Source organism: Equus caballus, chromosome 29 (assembly GCF_041296265.1).
Source record: "Equus caballus isolate H_3958 breed thoroughbred chromosome 29, TB-T2T, whole genome shotgun sequence".
NCBI lineage: Eukaryota > Metazoa > Chordata > Mammalia > Perissodactyla > Equidae > Equus > Equus caballus.
Window position 1 is genome coordinate 36570035 of NC_091712.1, and position 20895 is coordinate 36590929.

General features: G+C 35.3%; 1 long non-coding RNA gene across 2 annotated transcripts; it reads right to left on the reverse strand.

The window, feature by feature from the left end:
• Nucleotides 1–371: 371 nt before the first annotated feature.
• LOC102148255 (uncharacterized) lies at nt 372–19918 on the reverse strand. 2 transcript variants are annotated; one of them, XR_289749.3, is made up of 5 exons: nt 19347–19918; nt 16873–16946; nt 10338–10414; nt 7662–7794; nt 372–547 (listed from the first exon to the last, which is right to left on the reverse strand). It is a non-coding gene; the product is annotated as an uncharacterized lncRNA (long non-coding RNA). The 2 variants fall into 2 exon arrangements; XR_289748.3 differs by lacking the exon at nt 16873–16946 and having other exon boundaries at nt 19347–19911.
• Between the last annotated feature and the right edge of the window lie 977 nt (nt 19919–20895).

Consider the following 20895-nt stretch of genomic DNA (forward strand, 5'->3'; position numbering starts at 1 on the left):
CCTGGCATGAGCCATCATACTACTTAGACTTTCCTAGAAGAAGATATTGGTAAAATATAGGGAATCTTTCTCTCATGCTCTCTGTCTCTCTTTCTCTCTATCCCTCTCTCCCTCTTTCTCTCCCTCCATCCCTGCTCTCTCACCCTCTCTCGATATATCTTTTGACAAACGCAAAATAGGTTAGAAAAATCTTTTCTAAAACAAATTCCAGCTTTCTAAATAGAATGTTAATCGTCAGTGAAAAACTCAGATGTTCAGTTTTAAAATTCTGCTTTAAGAAACTTAAGAACAACAGCAATAATAAAAAGTTAGAACTGGCGAAACAAGAGACCATAGTTGAAGATCAGAAAAGATCATTCTAAAATCCCATAACACTGTGGCAAAAGGATTTAATGAAAAATATTTTATTTAGTAATAAAAACACTGTGGTGTCAGCCCCGTGGTGTAGTGGTTAAGTCTGGCATGCTCCGCTTCAGCGGCCCGGTTCTCAAGTTCGGATCTCAGGTGCAGACCGACACCACTCATCAAGCCATGTTGTAGCAGCAACCTACATATAAAATAGAGGAAAATTGGCACAGATGTTAGCTCAGGGCTAATCTTCCTCAAGCAAAAAAAGAAGAAGATTGGCAACAGATATTAGCTCACAGTGAAACTTCCTCACCAAAAAAAAAAAAAAAAAATGCTGCAATTGCCATATATATTGAATAGAGATGAAGTGTATGAATTTTTCTAGGTTCCATGACAGTAATCTCCTGGAGACAATAAATTATTGCCTACTTTTGTAAATAATGCAATAAAACCTCCAAGGAGATAGTCCCTTATTGTTTTACCCAGTGTGACTAATGGATTCATTCCTCAGTTAGATTTGAGAAACAGAAGAAATGATGAATATTTCTCATTGTTTTAGATTATTTTATTTAAAGAGATAAATAAGAGAAATCCTATTTCCCATATTAACATGCTAAAGCTCATTTTTATTGTTCAGCTCAGTGTCAGTTTAGAAGGCAGCATTGAAGTCATCACTCAGACTAAATGTAACCCAATGGAATGAGCATTCTCCTCAGAGCCAGGGATCTCCTCGTGTCGGTGTGACCACTTTTCTATTTAAAAATTTTCAGTATTTCCCTCTTCTCTGGTCTCCACATTCATTTCAGAGAACATACTCCTTTAAAATTTTAAAGTATCGTAATCTCATTTGAGCAAATATCAGGTGTGGTATTTAAATGTCATTCACTTAGAAGCTATATCTGATTTAAATGAAGGATCATTTCTGAAAGTGGTTCATATTCATACCCAAAGCAACCAGACAATGACACAATGCTTTGTTGGTGAGCATTATCCAATCTGTTCATGTTCCTTCCATTCCTTTGAAACTGGTTGTGGCGATATGAACTCTTCAAATTCTTCTTTTGTATGGAAGTACATTGCATTGTGTGTTGATGAAAATTCATCACCTTACAACACTACTTTCCAAAATGTCTTACTAATGATGAGAAATATTAACAGGTGTTCAAAACAAACAAAAAAAAACCTGAACAACATTAAATGGTTTGATTGCCATGTCTTATCGGAAACAACCGAATCTCAGATCTCGTTCTTGGAGCTTCTTAATGCACATAAGCATATTAAAAACTTGCTTAAACAAGCATTTCCCAAATTGTTTCTCATTTTGGAGGGAGTACTCACTAACAGCATGATGAAATCTTTCTCAAAACACAGTTGGGGATGTTAGGTTTTAAAAGTTTTCAGATTTTCTATATAAATTAAAGAGAATATTATATTAAAATATATACATTTCAGGGACTGGCCCTATGGCCTACTGGTTAAATTCAGCATGCTCCACTTTGGCAGCCCGGGTTTTGTTCCCTACCACTTGTTGCCAGCCATGCTGTGGCAGTGACCCACATACAACGTAGAGGAAGATTGGCAACAGATTTTAGCTCAGAGCAAATCTTCCTCAGAAAAAAAGAAAATATATATATATATTTCAGAAATCATAACAAAATATATAACATTAACAATGAACACAAAAATGCATATGTTTCAAAGTGCAATACGTAAAAAGACTTATGCTGTCCAAGTGATCGTGTAAGATAGTCTCCTCTAGGTTATCTATTATAATTATCAATCAGATTTTAATGAAATAAATGAAGTCAGCATTGGTGTTTTGGAAAAGTACAATAAGACTCGTCAGACCCTTGAGAATTATTTCCCACAATCAATTTAGACACCTTCTCTGATTACTTGAGATACACCAGGAAGGAAAGAAATTGACATTTATTGAGTACCTGCTATATATACGCCTAGCACTTGATCTTATTCTTATTAAAATCAACAAGCTCAAGCATTTATTGGGTTCCATCCTTGTTCAGCCATTCTGTGAACCTCAAAGCAGAAGATGACATGGCCCCTGTGCCCCCCAAATGTTTACCTTGTCAGGGGGTACATGTTGTAATGCACACACATTATAAAATGAGAAGTTCTGTGAGAAGTACACAGTGCTTAACAAGCTAAGAGGAGGAATAAATTATTTAAGACAAGCATGTGTGATCAGTGATAGGTTTAAGATGAGGGAATATATGATATTGAACATCTGACTTTACATCTGTGTATCTTCTGGTAACTGTTCATATCACTTCCCCACTTTTGTAATCAGGCTGCTCATTCTCTTGTTCAGAGTTTTTTGTATATTTTGAATAGCAGTCCTTTATCAGGTGTATCTGTTACAAATATTTTCTCCTGGTCTGTGCCTCATCTTCTGCTTCTCTTGAGATTGTCTTTTGCAGAGCAGAAGTTTCTAATTTTAATGAAGTTCAACTTATCATTTATTTCTTTCACGGATCATGTCTTTGGTGTTCTATCTAGAAAGTCATTGCCATACCCAAGGTCATCTAGGTTTTCTCTTTTCTTATCTTTTAGGAGTTTTATAGTTTTGTGTTTTACATTTAGGGCTATAATCTGTTCTAAGTTGATTTTTGTGAGGGGCGTAAGGTCTGTGTCTAGGTTCATTTTTCTGAACGTGGATATACTGTTGTTCTATACCATTTGTTGAAAAAACTAGCATTGCTTCACTATATCCCCCTTGTTCCTTTGTCAAAGATCAGTTGCCTATATTTATGTGGGTCTATTTCTGGGCTCTCTGCTCTGTTCCATTGATGTATTTGTCTCTTCCACCAATACCACACTGTCTTGATTGATAAGCCTTAAAGTCAGGTGGTATCAGGTCTCCCATTTTGTTCTTCTTTTAATATTGAGTTGGCTATTCTGAGTCTTTTGCCTCTCCATGTAGACCTCAGGCCCTGAACTGACCACATGTGATTCTAGTTCAATTTCTAGTTTAATTCCATGGTGGTCTGAGAGTAGAGATTGTATGATTTCTATTCTTGTAAAGTTGTTAAGATGTCTCTTATCACCCAGAATGTGGTCTGTCTTGGTGAATGATTCATGTGAGCTTGAGAATAGTGTGTAATTTGCTGTTGTTGGATGAAGAAGCCTATAGCTGTCCATTATATCCAGTTGATTGATTATAGTGAGTTCAACCATATTTGTCCTGATTTTATGCCTGCTGGATCTGTCCATTTGTGATAAAGGGTGCCAGAGTGTCCAACTATAATAGTGAATTCATCTGTTTCTCATTGCTGTTCTATCAGTTTTTGCCTCATGTATTTTGAGTCTGTGTTCTTAAGTGCATTGAGGATTGTTATGTCTTCTTGGAGAAGTGACCCCTTTATTGTTGTGTAATGATAATTATATAATGCTGCACTTTATCTCTTATAGCTCTCCTTGCTCTGAAGTCTTCTCTCTCTGAAATTAATGTAGCTACTCTTGCTTTCTATTAATGTTACCCTGGTATATCTTTCTCCATCCCTTAACTTTTAATCTATAGGTAACTTTATATTTAAAGTGAGTTTTTTGTAGAGAAAATCTATTTGAGTCCTATTTTTTGATTCACTCTGACAATTTCTCTCTTATAATTGGTATGTTCAGACTGCTGGCATCTAAAGTGATTGTTGATATAGTTGGATTAATATCTGTATTTGTTACCATTTTCTATTTGTTGTCTTTGTTCTTTGTTCCTATTTTTGTCTTCACACATTTTCTGACTTGTGGTTTTAATTGAGCATTTTATATGATCCCATTTTCTCTCATTTCTTAGCATATCAATTACACTTTTTAAAAAATCTTTTTTTGTTGGTTGCTCTAGATTTTGCAGTGTACGCTTACAACTCATCCAAGTCCACTTTCAAGTAACACTATACCTCTTCACAGGTAGTACAAATGCCAGTGACAACTTACAATAACAAAATATTTCTCTTCTTCCCCCTCATCTCTTGTAGCATTACTGTCATTCATTTCACTTGTAATAAGTATTTACACAGTCATGCATCACTTAACGATGGGCATATGTTCTGAGAAATGCATTGTTCGGCGATTTTGTTGTTGTGTGAACATCATAGAGTGCGTTTATTCAAACCCAGATGGTACAGCCTACTACACACCTAAGCTATATGATACCAATCTTATGGAACCACCATGGTATATATAGTCCATTGTTGATCAAAATGTCATTATGTGGCACATGACCATATGCGTGTGTATGTGTGTGTGTGTATATATATGTGTGTGGGGGTGTGTGTACACATATATATAATATATATAACAATATACATAAGCAAACAATCTAATGCATTGTTTCTATTGTTATTTTGGCTGCACTGTTATCTGTTGGATCAATTAAGTATAAGATAGATTTAACTTTTTACTTTGCCTTCACTTGTTCCTTCTCCAGTGCTTTCTTTATGTAGATCTGAGTTTCTGACCTATGTTTTTTTCTTTCTGTCTAAAGAACTTCTTTTAACATTTCTTGCAAGGCAAGTCTACTGGCAACAAATTCCCTCAATTTTCGTTTGTCTGAGAAAGTCTATTTCTCCTTTACCTTTGAAAGATAATTTTGCATGGTATAGAATTCTAGGTTGGTGGGGTTTTTTCCCCTCAACACTTTAACTATTTCATTTCACTTTGTGTTTGCTTGCATGGTTTCTGAGGAGAAGTCAGGTGTCATTCTCTGCTCCTCTACAGGTAAGGTTTTATCCTTCGGCTTCTTTCAATATTTTTCTGTGTATTTGATTTTCTGAAGTTTGAATATTATATGCCTAGGTGTGGATTCTTTTGGCATTTATCCTGTTCAGTGTTCTCTGAGCTTCCTGGATCTGTACTTTGATGTCTGACATTAGTTTAGGGGAATGCCTCAGTTTTGTTACTTCCAGTATTACTTGTGTTCTTTCTCTCTTCTCCTTCTGGTATTCTCATGGTGCATATATTATACTTGTACTTTCCCCACAGTTCTTGGATATTCTATTCTATCTTTTAAAGTCTTTTTCCTCTTTGCTTTTTAGTATTGGAAGCTCTATTGTCATCTATCAAACTCTGAGATTCTTTCCTCAGCTGTGTCCAGTCTGCTAATGAGCACATCAAAGGCATTCTTCATTTCTATTTCAATGTTTTTGATCTCCAACATTTCATTATGATTCTTTCTTAGAATTTCCATCTTTCTGCTTACATGATCCATCTGTTCTTGCATGTTGTCTACTTTTTCCATTAAAATCTTTAGCATATTAATCATAGGTTTTAAAAATGGTAATCCTAACAATCTTGCCATATCTGACTCTGGTTCTGATGCTTGTTCAATCTCTTCTAACTGTGTTTTTGCTTTTTAATATGACATAATTTTTTTTGCTGAAAGATGTATATTATATACTGGATAAAAGGAACTGTGGTAAATAAGCCTTTAATAATGTTGTGGTGAGGTGTGGGGAAGCAGAAGTGTTCTATAGACCTGTGATTAGGCTCAGTCTTTTGGCGAGCCCATGCTCCTGGTCTGTGAACTTAACCTGTGCTTCTCAGTTGTGGTTTTTTCCTCCCTTATATGGGACAGAATGGCTAGAGTAGCCTGAAGTTGTATATTTTCCTGCCTCTTGGTAAGTTATACTCTTATATATTATGAATACAAGCCCTTTATCAGATAAATGCTTTGCAAATATTTTCTCCCATTCTGTAGCTTGTCTTTTTATTCTCTCATGGGACCTTATGAAGAGAAGTTTTAATTTTGAATAAACTACAGTAATTAAGACACTGTAAGTGTTGGTGTAAAAATAGACAAATCAACTGAACAGAATGGAAAGTCCAGAAACAGATCCACACTTATTTGGACCACTGATTCTTAACAAAGGAACAAAAACAATGCAGCACACAGAGGATAATCTTTTCCACAAATGATGCTGGAATAATTGGTTCCCCATATGCAAAAAAAAAAAAAAAAAAACAGAAAGAATTTCTGTTCATTCCTGGTACCATATTCAAAAAACTATGCATATATTGTTGACCTAAGTCTAAAACCTAAATCTATAAAACTTCTGAAAGAACATATAGGAGAAAATTCTACATGATCTTAGATTAGGAAAAGTTTTCATTAATGTGACACCAAAAGAATAATCCATTAAAAAAAGTTTAAAAAGTTAAAATGGACTTTTCACTCTTGGTTAGCATTCTATTCAGCAAGTCAGAATTAGCTTTTGAAAAGATTTTCCTAAAGTGTAAGTATGTTTTCTGTATTTGTTAGCAGAAGGAGGAAGGGGGTGGGCTGAGGGTGAAGACAGAGAAGGGGAGAGAGAATGAGAGAGAGAAAGACTCTACCTAGTCTGCTATATATCTGCCTCTGTGAAAGGCGTAGGTAGTGTGAAGGCTCATCTTAGAAAGCTGACTTGTAAAAATTCAGAAATCCTGTGAGCCGGCTGTTAAGCCATTGGTAGATTGAAATCAGTCTTGGTATACTCCTCAGCAAGTGCTGCAATCAGGGTCTTTTTGTTTGTTTCTTGAGTCAGTTTATCAGCACTTCATGTCCTTGTCCAAAAATAAGAGAATGGATAGATAGATTCATATATTTCGATACAGTGAAATACTGAAGAGCAATTAGAAATGAATGAACTAGACCTACTGTATCAATGAAGAAATATCTCAAAAACATTTTTTAAATGATATGATACACTATTTAAATAAAATCTTAAAATATAAAAAGAGGGCTATTATATACATTCTGTGTAATATGGATTATAGCAGCATAAGAATATATATGGTAACAATAATATATATTACCCCAAAATAGCTTCTGGGTAGGCTTCAGTGACATTAGTCAGAATTTTCAATTGTATTTGTAGTATATTTTTAAAATTCTGAGTAAAATAGAATAGTTGTTAAGCATTTTGAAGCTGGGTAGTGGATTCATAGACTTTTAAAAAATATTTTCTAATAATATTTTTGTTTGAAATATTTTATATAAATATAGAGAAATAACATAATTTTTAATTTAAATGAACTGCCATTGCTCAAGGAATTAATGATATAATTATATTCATAATAAAATTTTAATTGTAATATTCATAATTATATTTTTCATAATTATAGAGACTTAAAGATGGAAGGAAACTCAAAGGTTATTTAGTCAATTTCTTTATTTCTAGATGTTGGAGCTAAATCCCAGAAAGTTAAATGGATATACCCAAAGTCCAGTGGCCTACCCAGAAAGGCTATTGTACCCAGAAAAACTACTGTGAGTGTTACATTTCATTGCTTTGAGGAACAAAGATAACTTTAGACTTTCTTACTGATGGTTTCTCTGGTCAGTGAGTCTGTGTTGGGAGGCCATAAACAGGTGGTGGGATTTGCCTGATTCTCCTGCTATCAGTGAATAATCATTTAACTGTGTCTACTGTTTCTCGTTCTTCACTCTCCTTCAATCTGTAAAATAAAAATAATGCATGAAATTAGTCTCTGCCTTTCACAAATACTGTAAAGGTAAATATAATTAGTTCTATGTATGCACAATTATTTTCAGGAAGGCAGCTTGGGTTTGTAGAAAGAAAATTGAACTAGGAGAAAGGGAGACTTTCACTCAATTCTTAAATCTTTCATAAATTGCTCGTGGTGGTTGGTCGTGTCTATTTTCTTTCTATAGAGCAAATAAGTTTCTTCTTATTTGCTAAAGAAAGCATGGATAGTGTGTTAGCAGAATTTTTGAATCCCTTTTCCAAACCAGAAAACACAAGGAGTGGTTTGTAGCAAAGGTAGAATTAGAGCCTTTATTTTCTGAGCTTTAGTTCATTTTAGCTCTGAATATCACCCCTGTGCAGTCATTGACTTTATTTCTCTCATTTTGTAACAGGATTTTACATTACTGTCATAAGCGCTGTTGAAATAAGGACAACATGGCATTAAAATGATGAACTGGAAAATAAAAGATTCAGGCTTGGAGCTGGTCCCGTGGCTAAGTGGTTAAAGTTCTGCGTACTCCGCTTCAGTGGCCACGGTTCAGCGGTTCAGATCCTGGGTGTGGACCTACTCTACTCTCCAGCCATGCTGTGCAGGTGTCCCACATACAAAAAAAAAAAAAATAGAGGAGGATTAGCATAGATGTTAACTCTGGCCAATCTTCCTCAAGCAAAAAAAAAGAGGAGGATTGCCAACAGATAATAGCTCTGGGCAAATATTCCCCACCAAAAAAAAAAAAAAGATTCAGATGTGTTCAACACTTCTATGACTCTTTCAATTATCTAGTTACTAGTAAGTGAGTCATAAAGAGTCATTTACTAGGAGATCTTCATATCTTTTGTCACTTTGAAAAACTCTTCTTAAAAGAAGAGGTTGGCACTTATTACAAGTTTCCCTTTAACTTCTCTCAGCCTCATTTCATTGAGAATTTCTTGTGTGTATTATTTGAAGTGTGTAAACACCTCAAAATGAGGGTGTGAGCAGGGCCAGCCCCATGGCCAAGTGGTTAAAGTTCTCCATGCTTTTCTTCAGGGGTCCAGGGTTTACCAGTTCAGATCCTGGTCATGGACCTACACACCACTCATCAAGCAATGCTGTGGCAGCGTCCCACATAGAAGAACTAGAATGACCTACAACTAGGATATACAGCTGTGTACTGCAGCTTTGGAGAGAAAAGAAAAAAGTGGAAGATTGGCAACAGATGTTAGCTCAGGGACAATCTACCTCACCAAAAAAAAGAAAAAAAAATGAGGGTGTGAGTATCTGAACTGCCATGGGCTGGGGATAGGATTTTGTCTGAAATATTCAGGGACTTAGAGGAAAAAATATGTCCAGGAATTGTTAAGATGACTCCTGAAATATAATTATTTCTAAGAAGCTAATCTTATATTGAGAAACATTGACTAAATCTGTTCCCCATCAACTTTAAAAACAAAATCTTTAGGAAGATAGCTAAACAAAATACACTTTATGAGAGCAAAAAAAAAAAAGAAAACAAGAGGTAATACGTGAAAAGTTTATTCATTGGTAAACACTTAAGATACTTTGTCCAGTTCAATTCTCAGAACAACCTAGTAAGGTGGATAATATCCCCATTCAACAGATAAGGGACTTAAGGCACAGCAAGTTTTGGTAAACTAAACTTTGGTAAAGTTTAGTATCTTTTCTAAAGTCAAGTGTCAATAAGTGGCAGAACCAAAGTTAATACTGAGATCTCACTAAATCCTGAGTAGCTCTTTCCCCCATGTCACCTTTCCTTCTTCCAGAGTAAAGTGTCTTTCTTATGAATATCCACAAATGCATACTCCATAATTGTAGTCAGATACCAAAAATGTTAACTCATGTGGAGTTAAAAAGTTTATTTTAAGAGGTAAAATTTCTTTTTACATGTATTTTGCTTTCATTTGTGATATTTCTAGAACTTCTCAGATTTAGAACATGTTCCTCAAAGATATGGTGAGCCAGAATAGAACATTGGTGAATAAATTTTTATTAGGCTTCTGTCAAGTGCCATGGGAAAAAACAATACTCTCTGATACCACTGATACCAATACTCTCTGGTACTCTTACTCTACCCTCAGACACTTTTGTCTCCTTACTGGGCATTCTCTGGAAAGATTTCATCATAGCCATTAGTTCAGTTATTGATGGTCAAAAAGACCAGCTTTTAATTTGAGAAGTCCAGGCAAATGAGTTTCATAGTAAATTAATTTTGTGATAAAGTAATTTATTTTTGTGATTAATTAGTTGTATAATAAACTATCTGGAGATTTTTAAAAATTTAAACTTTCATTTACTGGAAAATTAGTTTATTTAAATATGCTATTACAAACAAATTTGATACAAAATTGATACCCTTTTTAAACGTCAGAATCTCAGTAACCTGAAAACTTTCAACAGATTTTCTTTTTCTGACCTTAAACTTTATTATGTCTATATTTCACTTGATGTCTAGTCTTTCATGCCTTGACTATGGCATAAGGACCAGTAAATCTTTGTGAAAATCTACTTACTTTATTTGTATGGTGGAGAAGCCATGGTATGTTGAAATACATCAAAAGAGGAAAGAGAAGATCTCCTTGTAACTTTACTAAAATGGGGGAAAACATTGGAAACGAGTTAAGCTTTATTAAACCAAAGACTTTGTCTCATTCCCTAGCACTTGGAATAATCCTTGGTACAAAGTAAGGACTCAATAGCTAGTTCATATTAGGCAGTTCTGAAAAGTCTGTAAATTATGCTTTATGGAGATCTATGTTCTCATGGTTTAAAAGTTTCTACTGTATCTAATCTTGTAGAAGTAATATTTTTCTTTGGAACATTCTCTAGTTGATGGACTTCAACAACTTTCTACCTCTACTCCAATAAAAACAGGTTATAAATAAATAACATTATTCAATTACTCTTTAGTTTCCATCACCAGGGAGCATTCTAAACAATCTCTGGTACCATAAAAGGAAAGGGCGGTATCTCAGTTAATGACAGTCTAAGTCATTTAGCTCTTTTAAGACTAAAATTAAAAAATCTAGATATACATTCGTATGTTTTATATATATCTATATTTTACATATAGACACATATATGTGTACGTATTTAATAATATAGATTCAACAAAGTTAGGAATATTTTTTATTTTATTTTTTGTATTTCTTTTTTTCTTTTAATGCACTATTTTTGAGGAAAAAACCCCAAAATGAAAAATGAAAAAAAATGTAAGCAGCACTTCAGGATGCTACATTTCAGACAGCAATTACTTCCTGGTCTCTGGCTCATTTATCTGTCTTCTATCTGAACTAGTTGCAGGAGAAGCTATGTGGGAAAGAAATGTGTGCATTTCATGACTTGAGTTTTTAATATCCAATTACAAGAGCTTCTAAAATATTTGCATTTTTTTCTATTTTCTCCATCTTTTTTTTTCTTAAATCTCTCTTTTCCTCTCTTCACATGTGTGAATGACAGAGTTAGGTATATGAGAAGTTTTACATCCTCTATAGATGTGTTTATTCATCTGTCTGTGAGTAAATACATAGGAAAAGCACTTGGGTTTGTTGTACATGGGTCACGTACGTACTTGAACCATATCAAATTGCACTTTTTGTAAGTTAACAATGGTCAAATATTGACAAGTTCATGTGGTTCAACTAATATATCACAAATTTCTTTCTGCTTATATTCTATGATATGAAAAACATTTCCTCTTATTTATGGTTAATGAAACTATATTCGATATATGCAGAACAGTTCAGAATTCCACAGCTGATTAATGTTCTATTTTCTGGTTTGGTTAACTCAATCAGTTAAGGCATTATACGACCGAGCAATTTAATTTCTCCAAAAAATATCTGCAAACGTAGATTATTAATTAAAAAGAAGAATGAGTAAAGAGGTGGATTTTTCCTCGTCCATTCAAGGTTTATTTCTATTATAAGAACCTCTTCATCTACCACCTTCCTTAGTATCCCCAAATATACACATTTTCCTCTCTCCATCTTATGAAAATCTCGGTCCTTCCATCTGCTGTTTACTGCTTGTCAGAGAAATAAAGGTTCAGAAAAAAATTTTTTCTAATGGTTGATAAATTTGCACATTTTGGGGATTTTTTCAAAACCAAGTTAAAAGTTTGGATGAAACCATTTTTGTAAGGATAAATGAAAATTTTAAGACATTTTCACTCTAGTATTTGTTATCTGTCTTTTATCTCCCAAAGTATTTTTTACAAATTATGCACCCTGATTATGCTTATTCGGGGCTCCCTAAATCTGATGCCAGTCAGCTGCCTGTTACTCATATGCCCAGTGCCCTGTAATTCTCCTTTGCTGTACTTGTCACATTTGTAATTAAATTGTAAGATTATTTTGAATTATACACTGAAATAAAATGTATATTCACTAAGGTACTTATTAATTATGAATTGTTTATTGCTATAGATACAGAAACTGTCACAGTGCCAGGCACATAATTAGGACTTATACTTTCTGACTAAATATCTGAATGATTGAAATGGTATAGTATAAATAAAAAGACAAAAGCCACGTGATTGTCTCTGTAGGCAGGAGATGGGCTCAATATGGCCATGTGGGTTGGACAATTAACTTGGTGTTAGACAACCTCGTGTACAAACTTTACCTTTGCCATTTATAATTTTGGTCATACAGGGCGTGATACTAAATATTAATTAGCCCTAGATTTATTTTCTGTAAAATGTGCATGACTATAGCACTTCTATCACAGGATCATTAGGAGAATGATATCAGATCATGAACAATGACAAATTTCTTGAGCAGGTAAAATTCAGAAAAAAAGATACACAAGTGGTTAATAATCATATGAGAAAAGGTTAACTCCAACTCATGATTAAAGAAAGACAAATTAAAGCAACAAAATGCAATTTTCACTTATCTGATTGGCAAAGATTAAATGGTTGATAGTATCTAGTGCTGGTAAGATGTGGTAAAATGTTTACGCTTGTATGCCTTTGGTGGCAACATAAACTAGTGCAACTTTTAAGGGAAATTTGTCTTATCTTTTAATATTTAAAGTTTCTATCCAGTGACTCAGCAATCACACTTCTAGGCATTTATTCTATAAATCTGTTCACACAAGTGAGAGGTGATGTGTGTGCCAGTTTATTTATTGTAACATTTCATAAAATGCAGGAAAAACACTACTAACAACCAAAGTTTTCACCATTTTTCTAAGTTTTAAGAAAAACTCACAAATGTTCATCTTTCTTTTTTCTTTTTTTTCTCCCCAAATTCCCCCAGTATATAGTTGTATATTTTAGTTGTGGGTCCTTCTAGTTGTGGCACGTGGGACACCACCTCAACACGGTCTAACAAGCTATGCCATGTCGGCACCTGGGATCCGAACTGGGGAAACCCCAGGCCGCCGAAGGGGAAGGTGCGAACTCAACCACTCAGCCATGGGGCCAGCCCCACAAATGTTCATCCTAAATGGAACTCATTTTCTCTTATATGTTTTAAAGGGAGAGGGCTTGGGAATGAGAGGAGCATTTTTTCTAAATATCCTGTATATACATTCTCTTCATCAAATGAGCTGTAGCTCTTTATGATTGTAGGTAATTTTTATTATTCTTTATTGAACCTTTTTCACATCATAAAATCCATTCTTTTTATAGAATTTGTGTAAAATAGGAAAACTGTAATAGGTTTCCCATTCAGTTTAAAGTAGAGGATTTGGTGTCAGCTATCACTCTCTATTTTGAGCATAAATTTCATAGTTAAAGCATATACTCTAATAATCCTAGAAGGAGATGTAAAAATCAATACAACCTCCTCTCTCACCCAGGTAAAAGTTTAAGGAAAACACAGATGAATCATACATTTCTGTATAATCTGTGCTTTTGTGAAAAGGTTGCCATGACTCATTTATGACTTTCCATAGTTTTAAAACCAATGTTTTTAACAATAGAAAATCTACTTCATGGTCTTATTATGATGACATTGAGTCAATAAGAGACTCTCTCATTCAGGCATGAGTGTTTTTATAGATATAAAACCGAATATAATTGTCCCTTGCTCTAACTCCACAAAGCCGAATCCGACACAAAGGGAGAAGGAGATTATAAAGTCAAGTGAGTGCCCTTATCTACACTATGTTGAGTGTTATACACTGTGTGGGCTCCACAGACATCACTTCATTTAATCCTCACGACTCCCTATAAGATCTATTACAGTTCAAGGGTCAAGTACCTACTAAGAAGGCAAAAGAGGGGCTGGCCATGTGACGCAGTGGTTAAGTACCATGTTCTGCTTCAGTGGCCCGGGGTTTGCGGGTTCAGATTCCGGGTGAAGATGTGGCACCGCTTGTCAAGCGATGCTGTGGTAGGCGTCCCACACATAAAGTAGAGGAAGATGGGCATGGATATTAGCTCAGGGCCAGTCTTCCTCAGCAAAAAGAGGATTGGCGGCAGATGTTAGCTCAGGGCTAATGTTCCTCAAAAAAAAAAAAGAAAAAAGTAGGCAAAAAACTAGGATTTGAATCTAAATCCATATGTTTCCAAATATCACTAAAATGACCAAATTGCCATGTATTACTGACTTAATTCAGTTCAATATCAATTCATCTTTTAGTCAGTCCCACAGTTTTCAGGGCCAGATCTTTAGGACACTATTATGTGAAATAAATGCTTTGTTAATTCAGTTCATAAGCAGTAAGCTGTGGTGTTGAGAAAGGAAAAATATCCATGGATGATTCTAAAGTATTGTTTCAACCAATGGTCTTATCTTTCTCCCATATAACTTTGAAGGAAACAGAAATAGTCAGTCCTCTCTAGATTTTCAACACCTGTTAATAATAGTCAACACTTGAATTAGTAGGTGTTATCTGTTCAGTGGTATTCTTCTCTAGAAGGATCGCTTTAAATGAATTAACTTTTACTTGAGCATGAAGAGAAGCCAACTTGCTTCAACAGTTCAAAATATGTCAGGAGCTTAATTCCTTAACAAAATTTTTGTTTGCCTTACCTTTCCTTTGAAGACCCTTTTGGCTAGCTACTTTATTTTGGCTCCCATTTCATTTCACTGTGTAGAAAGAATAGTATTTAGAGATAATGCAGCTGCTTCTACTGCCAGATGTCTCTTTTTAAAAACAACAAGAGGCTTACAAACATTAGAAATAACTTAGGAGGAAATCCCATCTCTTAGCCATGTATTACATTTCTTGTATCATAGCACTTATTCAAAAGTCATGTCATTGTTTTCTTAAAATTATTTAACCTGGAAGTTCTGACTCAAGAAAATATATCCTTAACATGAGTAGTGCTATATTGCAGCAACATAGCGAAAAAGTCTTAAACCGTTGTGTGTGCTAGGAATTGCTGCTCTGTCGTCTTAGTTTACTAATTTTCTTTATGTCCCCTGTTTTGTTGTTTCTCATTAGTGACTGTATTTGAGAAAGACAGGAAATTGGGTGTGGTTATTTATGCAGTTCCTATTTTTAATAAGCTCCTAAAGTAGATACTTGCTATCTTTATTACTCCAAACACCATAGATTCTAGAGTTCCTGTTTGGAAAGAAAAAAAGTAAACAATTTTAGCATAAAAAATCGAAATTAATTGCAACTCTATGATTTGAGCAGATTGAGTTCTCAAAATACACGCTCCGGTCACATAGTGAGAGGTTTAATTAAACTCAGCTTGCTTTCTGGAACTCGTGTGCTGAGAACTTCATTTTGAGGGTTTGAAGACTTTTTTTTTTGATGCTACTTAGAGCCCCAAATTATCATACTGAGATTTCTCTCAAACACTGATTCCCCTATACTGAAGGGAAAACAAATTATTAAATCATTCAGACACTTCTCTTTACTAGTCACATCTGCTCACATCTTTACTAGTAATTGTCCCTACATGTAAATTTTTACAAGTAAAAAAGCAGTGTGGTAAAGGCAGGTGTCACACATCGCAATCTTGAAGTCTCTGTGCGAAGCATTTTGTTGAATTACTAAGTTGGTAAAGTTAACAATTAGGTTCTCTAACAAAGCTCCAATGAGGGGTTAATCACATGGTGCTGCCCCAAAACACCCATTATCAAGGAGAAATTCCTAAGCCTAGGAAAATGTAAAGTGCTTATATCAAATAAGATTCTTAAGAAGTCCAATTTGAGTTACAATGAAGTTAAATCAAATGTGATGTTGCTGAAATTCAAGTTTGTATTTATTTTATTTTATTTTATTTTATTTTTGAGGAAGATTAGCCCTGACCTAACATTTACCTTGAATCCTCCTCTTTTTGCTGAGGAAGATTAGCCCTGAGCTAACATCCATGCCCATCTTCCTCTACTTAATATGTGGGATGTCTGCCACAGCTTAGCTTGACAAGCGGTAGGTAGGTCTACACCCAGGATCTGAACTGGAGAACCCCAGGCAGCCGAAGCAAAATGTGCAAACTTAACAACTGTGCCACCGGGCTGGCCCCTGTATTTTTTTCTTAAACAAGGCAAATGATTTTAATTTGAAGAAGATAGTGAAACATGTAAGTCTCTCATATTACCAGTTTCTTCATTCATTTCCTGGCTCTTCCACCTACCCCTTATATTCAGTTATTTCTCGAGGATCTGTCCATGGCTCCCCTCTTTGTACGTGACCCCTGGAAAAGCTCCATCATCCATTGTTACTATTCAGCCAGCGTCTCGGGACACAGCAATGCCAGTTCAGAATCTTTGCTCTTCTTTGGATCCACATTTCAAAATGTTTACTGGATATGGATCGAACTGAACTCATAATCTTCTCCCTATATTCTGCCACTAATTTTACTTTTTAAAACCAATTATAATAGTAATTACTCATTTACAGCCTCTAATGTAAGGACTTTATATGCATTGTCTCACTGAGTTCTTACTACAAACAGTAAAGGATACATTATGATTCTTGATGCACAGAGATGGAAACAGAAACTTAAGGAAGGTTAAGGTCAGGCTCCTCAAAGCTGACACAGCTCATGAGAGACAGAGCTGAGACCTCAGCCCAGGCATTTCTGCCTCCAAAGTCTGTGCTCTCAACCACTAGGCGGTTCAAAATCACCTTCCTCACCCAGATTTGAAACCTCAGACATATCCTTGATGTTATCATCTTCTTTAATCCACGCAATTATTTATCTTGCTAGTCTACAGATAAACGAAACAGACAAATTTTGAGCCAAGTGAAAATACCACTATGGTATATCATATATATCATACATATATGAGGTCCTTTATTTATACACATGTCCATAGTGCCTCGTATAGTCCTCAGAATTAGGTTGAAAATCAAATGTGTATGTTGAGTAAGTGAAAGTCATATGCATTCTATCTCAAAATTTATTTCCTTCATCTACCTTTTCCATGCATTCACTGCAGCTTCTACAGTATAGACCTTTCAACACCTTGACCATGATTTTTCCGAGTCTCTGCTGTTCTAATGTCAACACCCACCCCCACCCCCCCAGCTCCAGTTGGTCACAACAAAGATTCCTTGAGCAAACTTTCAAAATGTAAAGCTGTGAATCCCTGCTCAAAACCCGACTGCCTGTGGAAGAACAATCTTTAACCTAGCATTCATGGCCTCTAAGAATAGTATCATTTCATTCTCCTAATATCCCAGGCAAGCTGGGACCTAAAATTGTGGCTTCTACACTCCAGATTCATTCCTGTCTGATGCTTACCCCATACGTGTGAATCAGAGCATTACTTTCTCAGCATGACAAAATTTAACTGAACCATATTGGCTCAGCTCTTTCCTAGAAATTGCTGGTTTATCCAGGAGGAAAGAATGAGTGTACACAGCATTGTGTGCCTCTCTTGAATGTTTATCACTGTATCCTTAGGATTTTAAATATGTTTATATCTGTTTATCTAGTTCTCCCTAATGGTCTAAGCCCTTTAGAATGATGGTCAGTTTTTGTCTCATCTCTGTATGTTCTACCGTTTTGATCATATTAGTTACAATAATCATTGATTGGGTAAATAAATTAATGAATGAATGAATGGATGATGGATGGAATTGAATGGATAAATTTGCAGTAGAATAGAGCATTTGGATGAGTTTAAATGTTTATCAAATCCTTGACTCCCAAAAGAAAAAAACTGATAGAAAGAAGTGTAATAGCATTTATCATTCACTCAACAGACAGTTAATGGGTCCCAGGACATGATAGGAACTGTGCTGCATATTTGGTTATCATGTCCATGCTCACTTGTAAATATATCTTACCTAGCAGAGCATTTTTGCATATTTCAGACACAAAGGAGTAATAAACTGTGGGGGCAGTTAAACTGCCACTTAACAGTTCTATCAAAGCAATATATTTAACTCCCAATGTTAAAAATGCAAACAAACCTTTAACTTCTAAGATCAATTACACCTACAGAAAGAGGCTTGCTGGGAACAGTATTCTGTCTTGTCAAGGACTCCTTATCATCAGGGAAGAATAAACACTCTAATTATTTTTTTTTTTTTTGCTTTTTTTTGTCTTCTAATTGGATCATTCATTACTCTCTAGAATTCAAATCAACATCAGATTTATAGTTGGAGGCTACTGAAATATTGATTTGGTTATAGAAATGTCAAGCTTGGCAGGTAAGCTGTCTTACTGCCAGAGAATGCTTCTGCTTTGGTAAACGTGTTTTAAAAGGCTGGTAGAATGTAATGAGCAAGCAATTTGCATCTGTGTCAGGCAAGGAGAGAACTTTTTAAAATTTAAAGAGTGGCTTCCACATCCCTCCGCTGCCAAATTCCTGCAATTAAAGTAACAAACCTGAACCGCAATATACAAATTCTAGTTATTAAAAAGTGTGATTTTTTTATTAAAAAGTGTGATGTTCATTTTCTGTTTCTACAAGCCCACGCTATCTTAAAGTGAGATACAGGGGGCCCTAAATTGCAGGACGTGTCATTATTAAGATAGAGAGTATGTTGCTATATGTGCTTCTGCAATTTCTGGCCCAACAAACATAACAGGTCATGTTATCTTTCTATTTATCTTAGTTTAATAGTCTTTAATTTGAGAATAACAGATCTTCCTTGCTTATCTCTCATGGTTTTAGTAAGAATAACTATATTTTTTGAAAGCGTCATCCATCCTCTGTACTTTTAAAATACACATTTTTTTCCTTGAGAAATCATTACAAAAACCTCATACATACGTGTTTCTCTACAGAAAAAAGATGATTTACTATATTTCCAGTGAGCTAATCAGGAAAAAATAAGCGGTGATTAGAAAAAAAGGAGGAAAAGACAACGATATAAATGGAAAGAATGCTGAATATCTACATAGTGGTTAGCTTAGAAGAGTGTTTGGTATGTCGGAAATTATTTTCTACTCTAATAACTTTAAGCAAATCTTATTATATACAGACCTCTTTCCACTCTCTAAAGATATACATTGTGTACACTTATAATTCACAGCCAATTCTCCTTCATTCTGGGTCAATGAGAATGAGCTACTGGAAACCAACAAAGGGGTTCCGTCCACCCGCCCCACCCACCCATAATATTTATATAACAGAACAGAGATTAATTGTACTCACCCATTTGTGCATTAAGGGAAGAAGAGGAAGATTCTGATAAAAGAGCTGCCTTCTCTGCCCCTCCCTAGAGCTGCTCCTTTTGGCTTCTCCGTCACACTGTCAGCGGGAGGCATGACCTAAGCCACTCTGAATTAGTGAGACCAAGTTCTTTGCTATTGACTGAGTTGGGAAGGTAATCAATTTCAGAGTGGCATGTGGCAAATTTTATCTCAATTTCAGCAGAGAGAATCATAGCAAATCAGTTGTAGTGATCGTAGCCATTGTTATTTTCCTCCTATCCCAAGACTAGGGTTTGCAAAGAAGTGTTTTCAATCAAAATGGTATATCAACAGCATTTTTTTAATGCTGGGAGCTGAGTACCTTAGCAAGCTCTTCTGAACCAAGCCCTATGGCTCTCTCCCTTGTACACCACAATCTGACAATTCAAAAAAGACGTCTTCTAATCTCACCCCACTGATCAGCTAAGATGTTTTAATGTTTTAGCATGAGTAAAAATAATATGCTTTCTCAAAGAGAATACCTTTAGTTTTCAGTGGCCAAGCTTCTAGAATTAGCACTGGAAAAATTAGCCCAGCTTCTGTTTCTGCCCACGGTTTTCAAATTAAGAATGATGTCTTTGCACTTAATGAAACAACCTTCATTGCTCATCAAGAGGACTCAGGGTATCAACTCTCCAGATCTCTGGCACTTCAGTGTAAGTACCATATGCAGTCCTTTTAAATGCTAGCAAATGCTTTCCCCCTGGGTTTAAAACTTTGGAAATTCTAATTTTCAATCTGCTATCCTCTCCAGAATAGTTTTACAAAACTAAAATGGTAATTGAATTTCTTTTTTCCCCTTCTTCTGTGGAATTCTTCCAAAAATTTGAAATATGTTTATTAAGAAGAATCATAAATCAACAAACCACACAATGTTAAAATGCATGCAATTCACTTTGAGGTTATGCATTTAGTAGTAGAGTCTTGATGCATACAATTGGTGGTACTATTGCAAAAATATCATTCATATAAGGAAAATGAGCTTGTGGTCCTAATGCCCTAATTGGGTTATCTGAGAAACCAGGGATACCAGTGAGGCATTTTCTGTTTTCTACTTGGAATATTTGCAAAGACTAGATGAGCCATAACTCTAAATGTAGAGGCTGAACTTGTTCAGTACCTTACTCCAAGAAGGGATGGAAAGGATGAGTATAGTTAGAATCTGCTACTGCTGAAGGAGAAAAATCAAGTTGATTTCTTCTTAAAGTATCATGTTTGGTTTTGTTTAGATTCTCAGAAACAGAAAAAAAACTGCTGTGAGAGTCCTATATGTTGTGGGGTCATATAGATGAAGCTCTTCATACATTACAGACTGTGATACAAGTGCAAAAAGCTAGTTGTTGCCCCTAAATGGACTGGACTGGTTGTTCCTCCATTAGGGTTTCAGATTTCATGAATCTGCTCTTTCAGTGGACTGGTGGTCTTCTCTGTCCTCACATCTGGGAGGCTGGTACCTCAGTGCTGCCCTCTTTCCTGCACAAATCCCTTGCCCAGATTCCTTTGGGTCAGAT